This window comes from Coregonus lavaretus, assembly GCF_964263955.1.
Source record: "Coregonus lavaretus genome assembly, chromosome: 6".
Classification (NCBI taxonomy): domain Eukaryota; kingdom Metazoa; phylum Chordata; class Actinopteri; order Salmoniformes; family Salmonidae; genus Coregonus; species Coregonus lavaretus.
In genome coordinates, this window is record NC_139993.1 from 5052622 (window position 1) to 5074046 (window position 21425).

The window sequence follows — 21425 nt, forward strand, 5'->3', positions numbered from 1 at the left end:
AACACCACCAACGTTTCGGCATCACTTCAGGAATTACTGGGAGTTTATACATAGAGTGTACGACTCTCTTTATTTTTATAGCTTACAGTTTATTCACCGTTACACTAAATAAGTTCCCCTGCGTGTGCGCCAGCTCATGCTTTTTGTTAAAGTTCATCATAATAACAGTTTTTTTTTTTAAATAGACTCTGAACCAGCTTGGAATTTTATTTTGATTGATTGATTTTCATCCCGTCTTTCCACTGGATTTGTGTGCTTTTTGTGTCTTTGTTTTCTTAAAATTGTATTTTGACACTCTTATCCAGAGCGACTTACAGTAGTTAGTGAGTGCATACATTTTCAAACTTTTTTCATACTGGTCCCACGTGGGAATCGAGTAACCCGTGGGCATACCAAGTGTTATGACTGCGTGAGTTTCTTCTTTTTGTAACAGGATCCACCTAATGTTGCAGAAAAGAGGAATTGCAGAATTCTGACAAGTGGAGTATGATGTAAGTATGATGAAAGGTCACACAGACAGTGCTACCCCTGGGTGCACAAGACCATAGTAGCCTGCTAAATTAAAGGCTAATTATCTGTGCAACTGTAAGCTAGCTTAATAACGTAAAGGAAGACATTTTCAATGCCAATAGAATTCCATTTACATTGAGAGTAATTCTTTGCAAATCAATGAATATCAGTATTTCATTGTTTGTGTTGATTTATTTTACCCCTCCACCCCCACCAGGCACCACCCTTTCCCTGTTTGAAGGATAACTTTTTTGTTGGGCATACATCCACCCCAACTTAATGTGGTACAGAAATACAACTACATTGACAGACACTAGTTTGACAATGAGACAAGATACTGAGGACACACATAAATATTTACAAACAAATAGACAGCATATCAACCCATCTGAGGAGATTTACATCCAATTTACAAAAATACATAAAATGACAAATGGGCAGTGGCGGCTCCTGAAAAAATTCTCAGGGGGGGCAATTTTTCTGATGATTTAGGTGACCTACACACATTTTAAAAAAGATATGTCCAGCAACAACATGAAGACAGGGGCAGCATATAAGTCAATACCAGAAGCATTTATTGACTGATCTCAAAAGTGTTGGCTTACCAGGGTTGGTGGAGCCCTCAGTTTCATCTTTGCCTCGCAAAGCTAACTCAAACACTCCGCAAAACTTCACACACTGGATTAGCCGGCTGAGGATGTGGCGGTTCTTGCTAATGTCGTAGTAAATATATTTGTTATAGTGAATATGGAATATGATATGTTGAGTAAAATGTTGTGCTAAGATCTATTTAGGTCAGGAGCTGGTTATAAGTTCTGTTCCTATCCAATAACAATGGACAAAAGGGTCCTATCTTGTCAGCCTTGTCAGTTTCAGTTCTCCAGTAAACTTGTGATTATCAACACTAACCTCATCGTTGTGGCGGCGGACAGCTAGCCTGTATCCCTCATCCAGTTGAGTGGGAATGTTCACTCTCCCCAAAGCAGACAATCTCAAACAGCTATCCATGTGGGTCTTTGACAGCTCATGTTTCTTAATCTTTCCTGAAAGATGGTGCATGTCCGTTACACACCAGTCGCTGTCCAAGCGGTGCTGTCTGCCGTGCCGCCTTCAGGGTGAAAGAGTAAGCAGGGGGTAGCAGAAGACTGCATTAGCTACATCGCAGCCTGCTAGCCAGGTTTTTCGTTCGTACCAATTTTTGGAAAATCCTCGGGTGTAGGACTTCCCCCCTTTAGTAGAAACCTGTTGAATTATTAAATTTGGTCTGGGAGGTCCTAATTGTTTCGTTGCCAATTTATCTTGATTTGTTCGCCGACAAAAAGTAACTTATTTCAAAGAGACAATCGAGTTGCACTGAACGCTATAGCCATCTTGATAGTAGTACGTGAATTGATTGATGAGGCTACCCGCTCTTTTCTTAGTTACGTTCATGGTTACGTTACGTATGACGAAAGCGCGTAAGTGCAAGCCCTCAGAAACCCATAGAGATTGTATTGAAAGCTCTGATATTTGAAAAAAATAGATTTTACATGGGAGTCTATGACAGACTTCTGGGCGATTTTCAACCTGACTGAAATCGCCCCAAAAGGGGGGGGGGGGGCATTTGAAGCACGACTTTAGCCTGATTGGACATTTAGTGGCACTGTGGCAGATCAGACGTCTAGATTACAACACTGATAACTACTGTTGCCGTGATATAATTGATTAGAAAAAAAATCCCTTCCTTTTCCCGTTTGGCAGTGCGTCGCCCATATCGCCCTATTGAACACACCGCCCCTGCAAATGGGTGGGGTGAATGTTTTGAGGTAATGTATATCAATATCTACACTTCCTAAACCCTCTTTGGCTACACCTATTCTACACCTATACTACACCTATACTACACCTACAGTGGGGAAAAAAAGTATTTAGTCAGCCACCAATTGTGCAAGTTCTCCCACTTAAAAAGATGAGAGAGGCCTGTAATTTTCATCATAGGTACACGTCAACTATGACAGACAAAATGAGGAAAAGAAATCCAGAAAATCACATTGTAGGATTTTTTATGAATTTATTTGCAAATTATGGTGGAAAATAAGTATTTGGTCAATAACAAAAGTTTCTCAATACTTTGTTATATACCCTTTGTTGGCAATGACACAGGTCAAACGTTTTCTGTAAGTCTTCACAAGGTTTTCACACACTGTTGCTGGTATTTTGGCCCATTCCTCCATGCAGATTTCCTCTAGAGCAATGATGTTTTGGGGCTGTCGCTGGGCAACACAGACTTTCAACTCCCTCCAAAGATTTTCTATGGGGTTGAGACCTGGAGACTGGCTAGGCCACTCCAGGACCTTGAAATGCTTCTTACGAAGCCACTCCTTCGTTGCCCGGGCGGTGTGTTTGGGATCATTGTCATGCTGAAAGACCCAGCCACGTTTCATCTTCAATGCCCTTGCTGATGGAAGGAGGTTTTCACTCAAAATCTCACGATACATGGCCCCATTCATTCTTTCCTTTACACGGATCAGTCGTCCTGGTCCCTTTGCAGAAAAACAGCCCCAAAGCATGATGTTTCCACCCCCATGCTTCACAGTAGGTATGGTGTTCTTTGGATGCAACTCAGCATTCTTTGTCCTCCAAACAAGACAAGTTGAGTTTTTACCAAAAAGTTATATTTTGGTTTCATCTGACCATATGACATTCTCCCAATCCTCTTCTGGATCATCCAAATGCACTCTAGCAAACTTCAGACGGGCCTGGACATGTACTGGCTTAAGCAGGGGGACACGTCTGCCACTGCAAGATTTGAGTCCCTGGCGGCGTAGTGTGTTACTGATGGTAGGCTTTGTTACTTTGGTCCCAGCTCTCTGCAGGTCATTCACTAGGTCCCCCCGTGTGGTTCTGGGATTTTTGCTCACCGTTCTTGTGATCATTTTGACCCCACGGGGTGAGATCTTGCGTGGAGCCCCAGATTGAGGGAGATTATCAGTGGTCTGTATGTCTTCCATTTCCTGATAATTGCTCCCACAGTTGATTTCTTCAAACCAAGCTGCTTACCTATTGCAGATTCAGTCTTCCCAGCCTGGTGCAGGTCTACAATTTTGTTTCTGGTGTCCTTTGACAGCTCTTTGGTCTTGGCCATAGTGGAGTTTGGAGTGTGACTGTTTGAGGTTGTGGACAGGTGTCTTTTATACTGATAACAAGTTCAAACAGGTGCCATTAATACAGGTAACGAGTGGAGGACAGAGGAGCCTCTTAAAGAAGAAGTTACAGGTCTGTGAGAGCCAGAAATCTTGCTTGTTTGTAGGTGACCAAATACTTATTTTCCACCATAATTTGCAAATAAATTCAATAAAAATCCTACAATGTGATTTTCTGGATTTTTTTTCTCAATTTGTCTGTCATAGTTGACGTGTACCTATGATGAAAATTACAGGCCTCTCTCATCTTTTTAAGTGGGAGAACTTGCACAATTGGTGGCTGACTAAATACTTTTTTCCCCCACTGTATGCTACACCTATACTACACCTACGCTACACCTATACTACACCTATTCTACACCTATACTACACCTATACTACACCTATACTACACCTATACTACACCCATTCTACACCTATTCTACACCTATACTACACCTATACCAAGAGGTCAACAAACGACAACACCTATACCAAGAGGTCAACAAACGACAGATGAATGAGAAAATAAATACACACCACCATATTTACATTTCAATCTAGAATAAATAATCACATTTCAATGTAATCATATAGCCTACTGTGCAGTATTTACAAAATCCCAATAGTGTACCAATGTCATATTTAGGCTACAATGACCTAGTTCACACGTTAAGTTTGTATGCACAACAATTTAACACAACAATTGTGGATCGTTTTTCTCTCAGACAAACCCATTAAAAGGATCCTTAAATTGTATCACAACTGATGCATGAGATGCATTGTACATCAGAACACTCCCATGTTAGCAGGCCAGTCCCATTTCTTGATCAGCCTGTTTGCACAGACAAGACAACAATGTATTTTCATGTGTTGTCCATAATCACAACCTTTAGCGTGGGTGGGTGGGTGTGTGTACTAGGGCTGTCCCCGACCAAAAAAAATCGAAAATGTAAAATGTGTATTTTTTCATTCTGTGTCTTGAACTGCTGAACCGTTAATCAAATGGCTACCCGGACTATTTATATTGACCCCCCTTTTATTTTTACACAGACATTCTTGTAATGAGAGCAGTAACAGCAGCAAAGATCCAATGGGGTGTGATTGCAATTCGGTGCGTTCCTGAATGGATGAATATGACTCATCGTGTATGCGCTGTCGGTCAATGGACTACACACCTAAAGACTTACACAAACACTTAAGCCTTAATATGAATGCTTTCACTCTAGTGTTTCTGGAACCGTGATAATCATCAAAATATGAATTTGTGGGGTTTTATCGCTAACTTATCAGAACAGCAATGCATTGCACAATTGTGTAAAATGCTGAAGGAAACCATTGCGCGCACACACAAAACCTGGTTTTCACTATTTAACACAGCCATAAAGTAATAACCCCCTGCCTATTTAAATGTACCAAAAACCAAATGTTTGTGTTCATGAATTCTTATGATAGCCAATTTAGACATTGTGGCTGTGTTATCTAGCTACGTGGAAACCACAAAACCCTTAAGCCCATTTGATAAACAGTGTTACTCATATTGATATCATTACTTAGCAACAGCTAATGTTACTGATGAATAGTCAGCTTAGTCTGTCTCGGTGTGCATTGTTTTGGGATTTTACGTTAGATGAGGCTTACAGCTCATAAAAATGTTGAAATGTTTTTTGACATAATTAATCAACACTAATCATGTTCATTTTAATGTTCATTTAATTTGATTAAAGCAGATAGTAACATATTAGAACACTTAGCCAGTAAACGAGTAACAACTTAACCTTTCTCTCTTCCTCCTGCCGACTAGATTTCCTGTTATTCGATGAATCAACAATGGAGTGTTATTACACTCAACTGATTCTTATTCCCATGTGGGAAATTATATACAAAAAAATAGCATGTATTGGTTCTTCTTCCTTATAGTAAGGTATATTATGTTGAGCCTTTTAAGGATTTGGCTGTGATTAGTATTAAACGTTTGTTTTTATGATCTGATCATTAATTATTCTCAACTTTGTATTAATAAATACACTAGATCTTGAATATACAGTACTTCCCTTGTATACTCTACCCACTTAAAGTTGAAATAAAACAAGTAAAATGTACAACTGAAAGTAAAGTTTTTCATGCCTTCAGAAAGTATTCACACCCCTTTACTTTTTCCACGTGTTACAACCTGACTTTAAAAATGATTACATTGAGATTTTGTGTCACTGATCTACACACACTACCCCATAATGTCAGTGGAAGTTTGTTTGTAGAAAATGTTTAGCAATTTATGTATTTTTTTACAATGACTGTCTTTAGTCAATAAGTATTCAACCCCTTTGTTACGGCAAGCCTAAATAATTTAAGGAGTAAAAATGTGCTTAACAAATCACATAAGTTGCATGGACTCATTCTGTGTTCAATAATAATGTTTAACATTATTTTTGAATGGCTACCCCATCTCTGTACTCATTCAGTGCTTATATATTTACAATGAATGCATTGATTTGTACAACAAGAGCCTTCAACAATGATAATTTATTTTAGTTGACTGTGCAAGCAGAACATTTTGGAATCATGATTACCTTTAGCTTATTTCCCTATTAGCTAACACACAGCTTATAAACAACAAAATTACCTTTGTTTTCTACAAGAAAATACACTACATTACCAAAAGTATGTGGACACCTGCTTGTCGAACATCTCATTCCAAAATCATGGGTATTAATATGGAGTTGATCCTCCCTTTGCTGCTATAACAGCGTCCACTCTTCTAGGAAGGCTTTCCACTAGATGTTGGAACATTGCTGCAGGGACTTGCTTCCATTCAGCCAGAAGAGCCTTAGTGAGGTCGGGCACTGATGTTGGGCGATTAGGCCTGGCTCGTAGGTGGCGTTCCAATTCATCCCAAAGGTGTTCGATGGGGTTGAGGTCAGGGCTCTGTACAGGCCAGTTAAGTTCTTCCACACCGATCTCGACAAACCATTTCTGTATGGACCTCGCTTTGTGCACGGGGGCATTGTCATGCTGAAACAGGAAAGGGCCTTCCCCAAACTGTTGCCACAAAGTTGGAAGCACAGAATCATCTAGAATGTCATTGTATGCTGTAGCGTTAAGATTTCCCTTCACTGGGGCCTAGCCCGAACCATGAAAAACAACCCCAGACCATTATTCCTCCTCCACCAAACTTTTCAGTTGACACTATGCATTCGGGCAGGTAGCGGTCTCCTGGCATCCACCAAACCCAGTTTCGTCCGTCGGACTGCCACATGGTAAAGCGTTATTCATCACTCCAGAGAACGCATTTCCACTAATCTAGAGTCCAATGGCGGCAAGCTTTACACCACTCCAGCCGACGCTTGGCATTACGCATTGTGATCTTAGGCTCGGCCATGGAAACCCATTTCACAAAGCTCCCAATGAACAGTTATTGTGCTGACGTTGCTTCCAGAAGCAGTTTGGAAATCTGTAGTGAGTGTTACAACCAAGGACAGACGATTTTTACGCGTTACGTGCTTCAGCACTCGGCGGTCCGGTTCTGTGAGCTTGCGTAGCCTACCACTTTGCGGCTGAGCCATTGTTGCTCCTAGTCGTTTCCACTTCACAATAACAGCACTTACAGCTGACCGGGGCAGCTCTAGCAGGCAGGGGCGGTGTGTTCAATAGGGCGATATGGGCGACGCACTGCCAAACGGGAAAAGGAAGGGATTTTTTTTCTAATCAATTATATCACGGCAACAGTAGTTATCAGTGTTCTAATCTGATCTGACTGCCACTAAATGTCAAATCAGGCTAAAGTCGTGCTTCAAATGGCCCCGCCCGTTTTTGGGGCGATTTCAGTCATGTTGAAAATCGCCCAGAAGTCTGTCATAGACTCCCATGTAAAATCTATTTTTTTCAAATTTCAAAGCTTTCAATACAATCTCTATGGGTGTCTGTGGGCTTGCACTTACGCGCTTTCGTCATACGTGACGTAACCATGAACGTAACTAAGAAAATAGCGGCTAGCAGCGTCTCTGTTGCGACCTGCAGTGTGGCGTTATCATATGTTTTTAATTTGTACACTTAGTGGCGTTATTTTATGTTTTTAATTTGTACACTTAGTTTACAAACATTCTGCCAACCATGGATTTCCAGTGGTGGGTTTTGGACTGATCTTGTTGATCGTGTACATACCCGCTACGAACGGACTAAATAATGAAAACGCTGCTGGCAGCGGAATCCAATACAGCTGGGAGACTTGGCTGGATGACAGAGTCCCGGACAGAGAAGTGGAGCCGGCCGGCTTCACCCTGGTCAGAGCGGACCGCGATCTGACACAGTCACAGGGAAAATCGATCCTGGTAAGAGAGCGACTCTGTACCCCCGACATTGAACTGCTTTCTGTGTCACTGCGACCTTACTATCTGCCCCGTGAGTTCCCCCAATTGTTTGTTACCGTTGTGTACTGTTGATAATCACAAGTTTACTGGAGAACTGAGACCAAGTAGAGACTTTGGACAGGGTGGATATGGTATAATAAAGGCAGTTTATTCAGAGGTAAAGATATCTGGAATCGCGTGCACGGACTCGTTCGTCAAACTCTTAGGGAGCTATCTGAAGAGAGCCCCGAAAACATTGTGTGCAGACATTTTATACAATAAATGATGTAGGTTGAATCTAGTAGTTCTGATCTTCTGATTGGTCCTGATGAGTTGGGCGAGGTCCCCTCCACTGTTGCATTGGCTCTGAGTCGGGTTCTCTGTCTTCAAATGTTCAGCCTAAAGAGAGGGGATTTTTGTGTGTGTGTGTGTGTGTGTTTAACAGTGATGATGTGTGTGTGTGTGTGTGTTATCAGTGATGATGTGTGTGTGTGTGTGTGTGTGTGTGTGTGTGTGTGTGTGTCCTCAGAGCAAGAACTCGTGAGTTGGAAGAACTGAGAGACCTATGGCGTGGGTGTTGTCCTTGGCCACCTGCTGACAAGGCTGACAAGATAGGACTCTTTTGTCCATTGTTATAGGATAGGAACAGCATTGATTGAAAACAAACGCCCAACACAAAATGGGTCATGCACAAGATTTTAGTCAGACCAAGCTATAACATTATATATTTACTACGACAGTACATTCAACCAAAAGCTAATATAACAAAGGCATCAGAGATTATTTATAATCTGTCACAGAAACTGGAATCCATCTCCCCAGATCAGTCAATAAATGCTTCTGGTATTGACTTATATGCTGCCCCTGTCTTCATGTTGTTGCTGGACATATCTTTTTTAAAATGTGTGTAGGTCACCTAAATCATCAGAAAAATTGCCCCTCCTGAGAATTTTTTCAGGAGCCGCCACTGCTAGCAGGGCAGAAATTTGAGGAACTGACTTGTTGGAAAGGTGGCGTCCTATGACCGTGCCACGTTGAAAGTCACTGAGCTCTTCAGTAAGGCCATTCTACTGACAATGTTTGTCTATGGAGATTGCATGGCTGTGTGCTCGATTTTATTCACCTGTCAGCAACGGGTGTGGCTGAAATAGCCAAATCCACTAATTTGAAGGAGTGTCCACATACTTTAGTTTATAGTGTATATCTTACAGTATAATGTGAAACGCATCAAATAATTAAGCTCTTTGCCAATGTACATATCTCTAGCAAGAACATAGTAATTTAAATTAAGAACATTACAGCAATCATACAAAAAGAACAATGTTTACCTTGACATAAACATTGAAACAGTATCGTATGTATAATACTGAATAACTTTGGTCACATTTGATCAAACATCAATGTCCATGAAACATCTATTTTTGAAAAAGTATTTCAGAAGTGGCTTGAAAAGAGTTTCTCAACTCCTTTAGCCTGCTTCTGACTCTGACACATCCTGTTTCTCTTTTGGTCCCTCCCCTACCGCCTCACTGCTAGTTGGGAAGCCATTGTTTTCTGTCTGAATGTCGTCAAGGAGAGGTTTTGACTCCACTGCTCCACTCTCAGGCTCTCTCTCAGGCTGTGGCTGCTTCTCTGATATGTTAGCACAGATGTTTTTAGGCTGAGCAGCGTCATCTTGCTCACTCTGTTCCCCTTCATTCTCACCTTCCTGTGCGTTATCAACAAACCTTTTTCTCTTGAAACATCCCATCTGAGAAGAAAGGAAAAACAATGTGAAGAATGTGAATCAAAGTGTTGGTCCTTTACAATGCAGAAGCAAAGGCTCTGTCGCAGCATTGGTACTCACCATGTACATGGCCACTGTGACGATGATCAGGAGGAAGATTCCTACTCCAACTCCTGTCCCTATTATCAGCTGTCTATGTGGAGGAATGATGATCTCAGCCTGAACATCAATCTGGAGGAATTCATTTTGAGACCATGAGTGACGATGGAACAAGCATTTTAAAAACAATTATTATACAGTAAATCAGTTTAATTCCACCAACGGAATTACCTGTGTTTGGTGGAAGCTCGTAGAGTTATCCTAATGAGCAAAGAAATAAATACAAAATTAATGCTTTTGTGAATCTTTGCTCAATAAATATTTGTATCTTTGTTGAAGAAAGTTTTTTTTACAGGAAACATACCCCTTGGTCACTCGCTGTCTGGACATATCGTTTTTTGTCAAAGCTGAGTTTGACAAAACTGATGAAATTGACTGTTTCTCTATCTCCAGTGAATTTCTTTGGCAATGACATGCTCTGTAGAGTGAGATATTGTTAGTAGAACTAGATGGTAATTTTACATGAAGTAAAATTGTGTGCCTTGCATCAGTTCTTTAAAAGTATTTTGTGGTAGTAGAAGAAGTGTTCTGATTTCAGATTTAAATAGCAGAGAAGTAAGACAAAGCTCTACATTTTTGTCTAACTTGTTGGGAAAGTGGTCAAGACAAGAAGTAGTTGATGTAGTTACTAGAACAGCTGTCTGACTTCAGATTTGAATAGCAAAGAAGTAGACCAATATGTCATAACTTCTAAATTGTGGTATAAAATGCTCGGAAAGTGGTCAAAATTTCAGTTGTTTGTAAAAGTTGACAGAAAATGTAGTCGATGCAGTAACAAAGCTACATCGTTTGATTGGTAGAGGATATTTATGTTCTGATTTTACATACGAAAAGCAGAGAAGTAGACCAAGTTTTTGTCTAAGATGTTGGGAAAGTAACTGATTTGTCAGTCACCGTTTACTCATTGTCTCATGCTTAGAATGTGTTCACCCAGTGCTATAATTTATGTAAAAAAACAAAATTATACCCCTTTTTCGTGATATGCAATTGGAAATTAGTCTTGTCCCATCGCTGCAACTCCTGTACGGACTTGGGAGAGACGAAGGTCGAAAGCCATGCGTCCTCCGAAGCACGACCCTGCCAAGCTGCACTGCTTATTGACACACTGCTCGCTTAACCCGGAAGCCAGCCGCACCAATGTGTTGGAAGAAATGGCGACCTTGTCAGCGTTCAAGCGCCCGGCCTGCCACAGGAGTCGCTAGAGCGTGATGGGACAAGGACATCCCGGCCGGCCAAACCCTCCCCTAACCCGGACGACGCTGGGCCAATTGTGCGCCGCCTCATGGGTCTCCCGGTCGCGGCCGGCTGCGACACAGCCCGGGATCGAACCCGGATCTGTAGTGACGCCTCTAGCACTGCGATGCAGTGCCTTAGACCACTGCGCCACTCGGGAGGCCCCAGTGCTATAATTTGAAAGTTCTATGGCAGTTAATAAGCTATGCAAGTGACACACTCCTACGTCATGCTTCCGTGTTCATGTCCCTGGTCTTTTGCATGGGCTTCAAGTTTATATAATAAAATCAGATGCTTTTTATGACGTTTTTGCGCTGAAGACTATTGCGCTACGATTTTGCACATTGAAGAGCATTCAAAAAGCCTACGAAAGTTCATGAACTAGTAGGCTACTTGCCGCGTCTCTTGCATGGCGTATTCAACAGTGGGAAGTTAGCTTAATGAATGAAGTTGATGCGGTTATTAAAACATCTGTATCTCTTGATTTGTATAATAGAATGTTGGAATTCATGGGAGTCTGTAACAATGGAACCTTTAGAATGTTGAAGAAATCCCATGGAAGTGGATGGAGGACAAAAAGCTCAAGAGTTTAAAAAGTATAACATACAGTGCCTTGCAAAAGTATTCATCCCCCTTGGCGTTTTTCCAATTTTGTTGCATTACAACCTGTAATTTTTAAATTGATTTTTATTTGGATTTCATGTAATGGACATACACAAAATAGTCCAAATTGGTGAAGTGAAATTAAAAAAAAAAATAACAGAAAAGTGGTGCATGCATATGTATTCACTCCTTTTGCTATGAAGCTCCTAAATAAGATCAGGTGCAACCAATTACCTTCAGAAGTCACATAATTAGTTAAATAAAGTCCACTTCTGTGCAATCTAAGTGTCACATGATCTGTCATGATCTCAGTATATATACACCTGTTCTGAATGGCCCCAGAGTCTGCAACACCACTAAGCAAGGGGCACCACCAAGCAAACGGCACCATGAAGACCAGGCAAGGAGGGCATTAATCAGAGAGGCAACAAAGAGACCAAAGATAACCCTGAAGGAGCTGCAAAGCTCCACAGCGGAGATTGGAGTATCTGTCCATAGGACCACTTTAAGCCGTACACTCCACAGAGCTGGGCTTTACGGAAGAGTGGCCAGAAAAAAAGCCATTGCTTAAAGAAAGAAATGTGGTGTTCGCCAAAAGGCATGTGGGAGACTCCCCAAACATACGGAAGAAGGTACTCTGGTCAGATGAGACTATAATTTAGCTTTTTGGCCATCAAGGAAAACGCTATGTCTGGCGCAAATCCAACACCTCTCATCACCCCGAGAACACCATCCCTAGGTGAAGCATGGTGGTGGCAGCATCATGCTGTGGGGATGTTTTTCATCGGCAGGGACTTGGAAACTGGTCAGAATTGAAGGAATGATGGATGGCGCTAAATACAGGGAAATTCTTGAGGGAAACCTGTTTCAGTCTTCCAGAGATTTTAGACTGGGACGGAGGTTCACCTTCCAGCAGGACAGTGACCTTAAGCATACTGCTAAAGCAACACTTGTGTGGTTTAAGGGGAAACATTTAAATGTCTTGGAATGGCCTAGTCAAAGCCCAGACCTCAATCCAATTGAGAATCTGTGGTATGACTTAAAGATTGCTGTACTCCAGCAGAACCCATCCAACTTGAAGGAGCTGGAGCAGTTTTGCCTTGAAGAATGGGCAAAAACCCCAGTGGCTAGATGTGCCAAGCTTATAGAGACATACCCCAAGAGACTTGCAGCTGTAATTGCTGGAAAAGGTGGCTCTACAAATCATTGACTTTGGGGGGGTGAAAAGTTATGCACCCTCAAGTTCTGTTTTTTGTCTTAGTTCTTGTTTCTTTCACAGTAAAAAATATTTTGCATCTTCAAAGTGGTAGGCATGTTGTGTAAATCAAATGATACAAACCCCCCAAAAATCTATTTTAATTCCAGGTTGTAAGGCAACAAAATTGGAAGGAAAAATGCCAAGGGGGGAGAATACTTTCGCAAGCCACTGTATATCAATAAGTTGCATGCAAGCACACTGGTCCTGACGACTCTGCACGTTTTAAAGTTTGAATGGCGTTTCTAGCTTAAATGGTGTATCATACTAAAAAATAATAAGAAGTATGACAAAGATTTCAAGTGGGATGTTTGCTGTCCCAAAGTCTCATGAATTATTAGCATGTTGTTACTCTGTACCATCATTTGTTAAACTTGTCTTAATACAGACCCTTGCATGTTGATCGAGGTCCTTGAAGGAAACATTTCCAGACAGCACAAATGTAACTGTCGAAAACTTCTCCAAAAGGAAACTTTCACACTCGATGGACTTGCAGTATTTTTCTGGAGAGCAGTACTGTAAACACAGCCAGAAGCAAAATGTGTGTTTCAGTAACATGATTACTATACTGAGTTGTAACCTGATTGGATAGGTTACCAACAATGTCAAGAGTGAGTGGCATATTTGAATACTCACCTCTGTTGTTGAATTCATAACCTTTCCACATTGAGTATGGTTCTTCAAAGAAAAGAAAGGAAACTTGTAATAGGATATTTCTTACTGAAAGAAATTGTGGCAGTAATATGTCAGCATTTTTGTACGAAATGTGAACAGTTTACCTGTGAGACAGATATTTGGTAGTCCTTCATTTCAAATTTGTGCTCAAGCTTAGTTGGGAATGTGAAGGTGACTGTGATGGGTACAGACTTAGAGTCCAAGTTCTGCACCTGTAAACAGTGACACATTCAATCAACCAACCTAACAATAACATTTATATTGAGATTTTATACAAAGGCATTTCTCACAGAGCGTGTAACAAAACATATACCTAAACCCCCAAAAGAGCAAGCCTAGGGCGACAGAGACAGTGGAGGCTGCTGAGGGGAGGATAGCTCATAATAATGTCTGTAACGGAGCAAATGGAATGGTATCAAACACATGGAAACCATGTGTTTGACGTATTTGATAGCATTCCACTGATTCCGCTTCAGCCATTACCACGAGCCCGTCCTCCCCAATTAAGGTGCCACCAACCTCCTGTGGACAGATAATACGTTTATGCACACTAATAATTCAATATTAAACTGATTATGGAAATTAGTCATGTAAACACCTTTCTCTGATTATCTTAATCGGCGTAAGGTCATGAGCGAAGTAAGCACCTCGATTTTATTTGCAATCTTTTCAAATTATTGGAACATGTAAACACATTTAAAGGGATACTGTGAGAGAGCAATGCTACCGTACCTGTAGACTTCCAGTCATTGCGCTAGCTAACACTGGTTAGCATTGGCTCGCAAAACAACCACTAACTTCCTTCGTACTGCACGCAGAGACATACAAATTATTTACACAAGTTCATCCGACTCTGGGGAAGTAGAACAGTATCCCTTTAATGGTGTATCTGTATCCTGCAGTGTATCTGATCTGCGCATTTGTTATCATGAGTAGCGCGAGCCTCCCTCTTTGGCGCAAGTGACGCGAGTCCAGAAAATGCTAAAGTATGCATCTTAGAATTACTTTTCACATACAAACTTTATACACTGAGTACAAAACATTAAGGACACCTGCTCTTTCCCTGACATAGACTGACCAGGTGAATCCAGGTGAAAGCGATGATCCCTTATTGATATCACTTGTTAAATCCACTTCAATCAGTGTAGATGAAGGGGAGGGGACAGGTTAAAGAAGGATTTTTAAGCCTTGAGACAATTGAGACATGGTTTGTGTGTGTGCCATTCAGAGAGTGAATGGGCAAGACAAAAGGTTATAGTGCTTTGAATGGGGTATGGTATTAGGTGTCAGGTGCACCGGTTTGTGTCAAAAACTGCAACGCTGCTGGGTTTTCACGCACCACAGGTTCCTGTGTGTATCAAGAATGGTCCACCACCCAAAGGACATCCAGCTAACTTGACACAACTGTGGGAAGCATTGGAGTCAACATGGGCCAGCATCCCTGTGGAACACTTTTGACACCTTGTAGAGTCCATTCCCCGACGAATTGAGGCTTGTTCTGAGGGCAAAAGGGGGTACGTGCAACTCATTATTAGGAAGGTGTCTTTAATGTTTTGTACACTCAGAATCAAATGGGCTTCCCAAAAATGATATGATCGCTGTGATAGAACGTTATTTTGATTGCCGATTTTCTGAATTTTTCAAAGTCCCATCAGGTAGCCTGATTATCAGCTGTCCATGTAAAACAGATTGTAAGGGAAATTGTTATTTTTGCAATGCATTTAAATGTTTTAATCAAGCTATTATATTAATCAGAGTGTTCACAATAATCTTATTATTGAATGCATGTAAATGGCTTGAGTAACAATAAAATAATGTTTTGTTTTTAGAGTATAAAGACAGCACATTTCCCTCACATAGTGTGAATCACAATTTCAAGATCAGTCACAGCATTAGCAGTCGATTGTTTGTTTACCTCATACACATTCACCAGTTTTTTGGGTGATGTATCCTCCAGAGTAAAGTTAATGTAAGTAGTGGAGTCTTCGGGAAGGCTTCAACAAAAAAAATATATAAGTCATCTTGATTTTATTCAATTAACTTGATGGAGTCATTCTCAAACAAAATGTCAAGTATTATAAAAACGTACGCTTTTGCAGCCAGGTCAACTGCAAATTGAACAGGGATGGTCCTGGTTAGGGAACTATTGGTTGAGTTTCCATTGTCGCTGTAAATAAAGCAAAGGCAAATGCATTTTTAGTGTACATAAATGGAATGTTATGAAGTCCTTCAGCTAATTGAGTAGAAGGTATTGAGGTTGTATTAAACTAGCTCTTAGTTTTAAGCAATGCCCTGGACTGATTCTAATTTCTCGTCTAGCTACTTCTCTAACATATTCACATTGAAAGCAGATTTCTACCTCAGGCCTATGACGGTCATTTCCATTGTGTCATTCCAGTCGTATGTATTCAAAATATGGAATTTACTGGTGAACACTGCCTAAAAAGGAAGATGGCATAGTTGAGAAGAAAAAATAAAGATTATTTGAAATTAGATCATAAAACTGTGGAAGTGGAAAAAAATGTACAAGGCATGGCTTCAGAAAGTATTCAGACATCTTGACTTTTTTCACATTTTGTTACAGCCTGAATTCAAAATTGATTAAATGTTATTCCTCACAAGGCATATATCACTCAAAGATCAAAGCTGTTTTAATGACATTGAGTTACTGCTTTGTCACTGCTTTTAGCTCTGAGTCTTTATCATCTAATGACAACATTTTAAAAGCTTTACCGGTGTATTCACAGTAGAGCATTATTTACTGGTATATCTAAGTAATCACTCACTGTAGTTTTACTACGGTAGACAGGTATGCTGACACTGCATGTAGTTCTGTCCATTTCACCTTCCAGACCACCACAGCTGAACACAGTTCTCCTTGTGGACTATGGAATACAGACAATATGTGAATAATTGAGTCACTGACATAGTCTAAAATAAACAAACGAGCATGTTAACAGTTTAAGGAATTAATAAATTCAACACTTAATATGTTGCTACATTTGAATAATCAGCACATGTAGTGTACATTTAAATGTTTGGCGGCAAACTGATGTTTAAATCAATGTTCTTCTATCCTGCTTCTGCAGACCCACAAGATGAGCAAGGCAAGCTTTTGTTCCAGCCCAGCACGAACACTTCCTGATTAAACTAATCATCAAACCCTTGATTGGCTAAACATGTTTTAGGTCTCCAGGATGGAATAACACTGGTTTAGATGAGAGCAAGAAGAAAACATCAGAATGAATTACATAATAGATGGAGGGGTGTCAGTTTTACCTTCAGAAGATGCATCATGGAGAATGAGAGGCCAGGAGGGTAGAGGAGGGTTAGACTAGTGTTGAAGGAGTCATCCCCATGATTGGACAGTCTTATAGTCACATTAAAGTAACTCTGGTCCACCACTAATAAAGTTGAGGTTCTGATAAGAGACAAGACCTTACAGTCAGAAAACATGCTTTTTTTTATCCGTCAGAAATTATTATACCTACAAACAAGTTACTTTATGTTGCCTCTGTTTATCAGATACTTACATAAAGTTGAAGTCCACCTCAAGCTCTGCCACACAGGTTTCGTTTTCTTTGCAGTTCCTTTCAAAGGGTACCTATGACGAATTCAAGACAACTGTGAATGTGATTAGATTACTTGTTTTCACGTCTTTGGCTAAATTACAGTACTCAGTCCACAGTCATTGCAATTACTGTTGATCATTGTAAGTGAACAGGTTTTAGTCAGACACAGAATGTTCCCTCGTACCTCGACCACAGCCTGTGTAGGACTATCAGTATTCAGAATGGCAGTAGGACCCTCTTGTTGGCTTTCAGATTGAGAAAAATTAAGTTGGATGATAATGGGCGATAATGTGTCGATCACGCATTGCTGGAAGAAAAGACAATGTGGCATTCATTTCCCTATCCATAGTCATGCAAAACCCTAATTCTTCTCATCACTGAATAAGATCGACACACACTAACAATTCAATAATAATTAAACAACCTAACAACTTGTTAATCATTAAATCCCCTCCCTAGGAGATACATTACAGTTGTTGTATTGTTGCATAGCTACAGTTTCTTATTGATCATACTGTCATGTAGACTGAGTGGTTGAAGCAGGTCCGCTCCTTTCTCAGCTCCACAGTAGAGCGAAGTCTTCTGGCCCCTTTGTTCGTGTCACTGTAAAAGGCTCGGCTCCTCTGTCTCACTGGATCCACAACCAGCGAGTAGGAGACGTTCATCCCTGTACTCAGCGCTCCTAGAAAAGTACACAATAAATCTTAAATGGCCACCTTATCAGGGAGAGAAGTTCTGAACCTCATGGTTGCCTGCTGATGGACAGCATTAAAGTAGAAAGCAGAGATGGAGTCAAGACCTTAACTCTTGAGACCCAGATCCAGACCAAGGTCCAACCTTTCGATACACTAGGACTTCATCTGGGTCTTCACCACAGGTTGGTGGCACCTTCATTGGGGAGGACGGGCACGTGGTAATGGCTGGAGTGGATAGGTGGAATGGTATCAAACACATGGTTTCTATGTGTTTGATGCCATTCAATTTGATCCGTTCCAGACATTATTATGAGCCATCCTCCCCTCAGCAGCCTCCATTGGTCTTCAGACAGGGAAGAGACCAAGACCCACTTATGGTGGTCAGTGATTTAGCTATGCACCGAGGCTCTGACCTAGACCACCAAGGCCACAATTATGTGGTCTTAGATCAAGACTCCATTTCTGTTGGAAAGCAAAAAGCCATCAGTGTTGCAAAAGTTCTGAGAGATCTTACCAGCTTTACTCTTTGTTGCCTCTGCCATGTTAAAGCAGGCTGTTAAAGTGACCACAGGGGAAATGGTCTCTCTTGCAAGACAGTCAAAGTTATCAGTGTTGATCTCCGAGGGATGGAAATGGAGATGAGTGGACACGCTGAGGACCGGTCTGGACCTGTGAGCGATTGAGATAAAGATTGGGATGTTAGCCTACATTGAATGATGTTGGGTAGCTACGCCCACACCTCATTGAGTGCAGCCCCCATTCAGGGTGGATCGCACACTAGTGGGATATTTTTACTGGTTAAACAATTGTCAGTTTAAACCAGCTGTCTTTTCTTATCCTTTTTATGGACTCATACCTCAAGACGACAACTGCGCCACGCGCTCCTACTACGATGTCAGTCAGTCCATCCTCACCCAGGTCCATATTCCCATCAATCGTCTGGCCAAAGAACTGGAGCTTAGATCTTATCACCGCAGCTGAGATGTGCTGCAGTAAGAAGACATACACATTTAACAAAAAGGCATTGATATTGATATCCCAGGAGGGATGTCTGTTTTCTTTGAGCATGAAGAGCCTCTTTGAATGATATACATCTTTGCCTGCCTCACCTGGCTGAATTCAGGGCGGATCCCCCTTAGCTTTTCACCCAGGTAGATGTACACGGCCCCCCTGTGATCGTCCTCAAGTGGAGCGCCCACAGCTACATCCTTCAGGCCATCTCCATTCAGGTCTGTGAGAGAGGAGATGGAGGAGCCAAATCTACCCGGAGACGGCACTGACACATTCATCTCCATCCTCAGTTCCAACTAAGAAAGGAAGGGTGAGGAGAGATCACATGAAGATCAATCCGAATTATACTGTCTTTTTGTGCAGTATTATTGAAGATGATGGATATTCATATCCAAATGAATCCATTTCGGCTTCCAGATCACTTTGTCCCTGATGAACATATTCAACCACAAATTGCAGCATTTGAATCTGTTGTTCAGAGATTCACAGTTAAGCCCACCTTATCAGTCAGTGTGTAAACGTAGATCCTGCCCTCTCTCGGAGGTTGGTGAAACATTGGTGCACCCACCAGGAGGAAGTCTGTGTTGCTGTCTGAGTCTATGTCCACAGAACACAGCTCTGCCCCAAAGTAGGAGCCCATCTGGGAACATCAAAACTTACATTCATACAAAAATAGTTTTGAAATGTTTGAAGACGCCATATGGTTTTGAATGAAACTCGTAAGTAAATATAAAAAGTGATATAATGTAACTGTGTTCCTCTTTACTATGGGAGTAGTGATTCAACCTTTGAAGTAACCCCAAAAGCTAGTTTTATGGTGTCCCTCCTGTATGATATAAACTTGATTGATATACCACACTGCTTAAAGAAATAGCTAATGTTACCAACCTGTTCCCCAGACAATCTTTGTGCCACAGTCCAGTTGTTGTTAACCTTGTTAAAAAGTAGGATCCGTCCCATGTGTTCAGATCTTGGTGCTCCGGTAAAATATAGAAGGTTCTCTTTCTTCTTCCCAACAGCTACAGAATATCCTATGAGAACAATAAAGCAATGTGGATCCATTGTAACTACACTCCCTTCACTGAAACATCTGAACTAATGGAGCCTTGAAATTAGTGTTTGTTCAAATTCACTTTTGAGCAATATTTTTTTTTTGCTTAATGTTCCATTACCCATATATGAGTCTTTGTCCAAGGTGGGGTCCTGAATTTCCTTTTCCTCTGATCTCAGACCCTCAGTCTCAAAGAGGGATCCACGCCAGTTGTTTGATCCCACTGAGCCCAAAACCAAGGTGTCCTGTAGAGGAAATAAAACATTAATAAGCATTAATCAACTAAACTCAGCAACAAAAAAAACATCCCTTTTTCAGGACCCTGTTTTTCAAAGATAATTCGTAAAAATCCAAATAACTTCACATATCTTCATTGTAAAGGGTTTAAACACTGTCTCCCATGCTTGTTCAATGAACCATAAACAATTAATGAACATGCACCTGTGGAACGGTCGTTAAGACACTAACAGCTTACAGACGGTAGTCAATTAAGGTCACAGTTATGAAAACTTAGGACACTAAAGAGGCCTTTCTACTAACTCTGAAAAACACCAAAAGAAAGATGCCCAGGGTCCCTGCTCATCTGCGTGAATGTGCCTTAGGCATGCTGCAAGGAGGCATGAGGACTGCAGATCTGGCCAGGGCAATAAATTGCAATGTCCGTACTGTGAGACGCCTAAGACAGTACTACAGGGAGATAGGACAGACAGCTGATCATCCTCGCAGTGGCAGACCATGTGTAACAACACCTGCACAGGATCGGTACATCCGAACATCACACCTGCAGGACAGGTACAGGATGGCAACAACAACTGCCCGAGTTACACCAGGAACGCACAACCCCTCCATCAGTGCTCAGACTGTCCGCAATAGGCTGAGAGAGGCTGGACTGAGGGCTTGTAGGCCTGTTGTAAGGCAGGTCTTCACCAGACATCACCGGCAACAACATTGCCTATGGGCACAAACCCACCGTCGCTGGACCAGACAGGACTGGCAAAAAGTGCTCTTCACTGACGAGTCGCGGTTTTGTCTCACCAGGGGTGATGGTCGGATCACGAAGGAATGAGCGTTACACCGAGGCCTATACACTGGAGCGGGATCGATTTGGAGGTGGAGGGGCCGTCATGGTCTGGGGCGGTGTGTCACAGCATCATCGGACTGAGCTTGTTGTCATTGCAGGCAATCTCAACGCTTTGCGTTACAGGGAAGACATCCTCCTCATGTGGTACCCTCCCTGCACGCTCATCCTGACATGACCCTCCAGCATGACAATGCCACTAGCCATACTGCTCGTTCTGTGCGTGATTTCCTGCAAGACAGGAATGTCGGTGTTCTGCCAAGGCCAGCGAAGAGGCCGGATCTCAATCCCATTGAGCACGTCTGGGACCTGTTGGATTGGCGGGTGAGGGCTAGGGCCATTCCACCCAG

At 41.6% G+C, this 21425-nt stretch overlaps 1 pseudogene across 1 annotated transcript in view; it reads right to left on the reverse strand.

Annotated features, from left to right (window-relative positions):
* Positions 1 to 9432: 9432 nt before the first annotated feature.
* LOC311130348 (integrin alpha-L-like) overlaps positions 9433 to 21425 on the reverse strand; it is a 30008-nt pseudogene continuing 18015 nt past the window's right edge. Inside the window, exons 11-31 of the transcript XR_014615332.1 lie at positions 20119 to 20242; positions 19835 to 19977; positions 19446 to 19586; positions 19045 to 19242; positions 18792 to 18922; positions 18450 to 18604; positions 17756 to 17922; positions 17425 to 17547; positions 17202 to 17272; positions 16948 to 17089; positions 16455 to 16553; positions 16028 to 16107; positions 15758 to 15835; positions 15584 to 15662; positions 13773 to 13880; positions 13630 to 13671; positions 13384 to 13509; positions 10207 to 10320; positions 10074 to 10103; positions 9864 to 9974; positions 9433 to 9767 (exon numbers count right to left, since the gene is read on the reverse strand). The product of XR_014615332.1 is annotated as an integrin alpha-L-like (transcript). The remainder of the gene's footprint in view (positions 9768 to 9863; positions 9975 to 10073; positions 10104 to 10206; positions 10321 to 13383; positions 13510 to 13629; positions 13672 to 13772; positions 13881 to 15583; positions 15663 to 15757; positions 15836 to 16027; positions 16108 to 16454; positions 16554 to 16947; positions 17090 to 17201; positions 17273 to 17424; positions 17548 to 17755; positions 17923 to 18449; positions 18605 to 18791; positions 18923 to 19044; positions 19243 to 19445; positions 19587 to 19834; positions 19978 to 20118; positions 20243 to 21425) is intronic.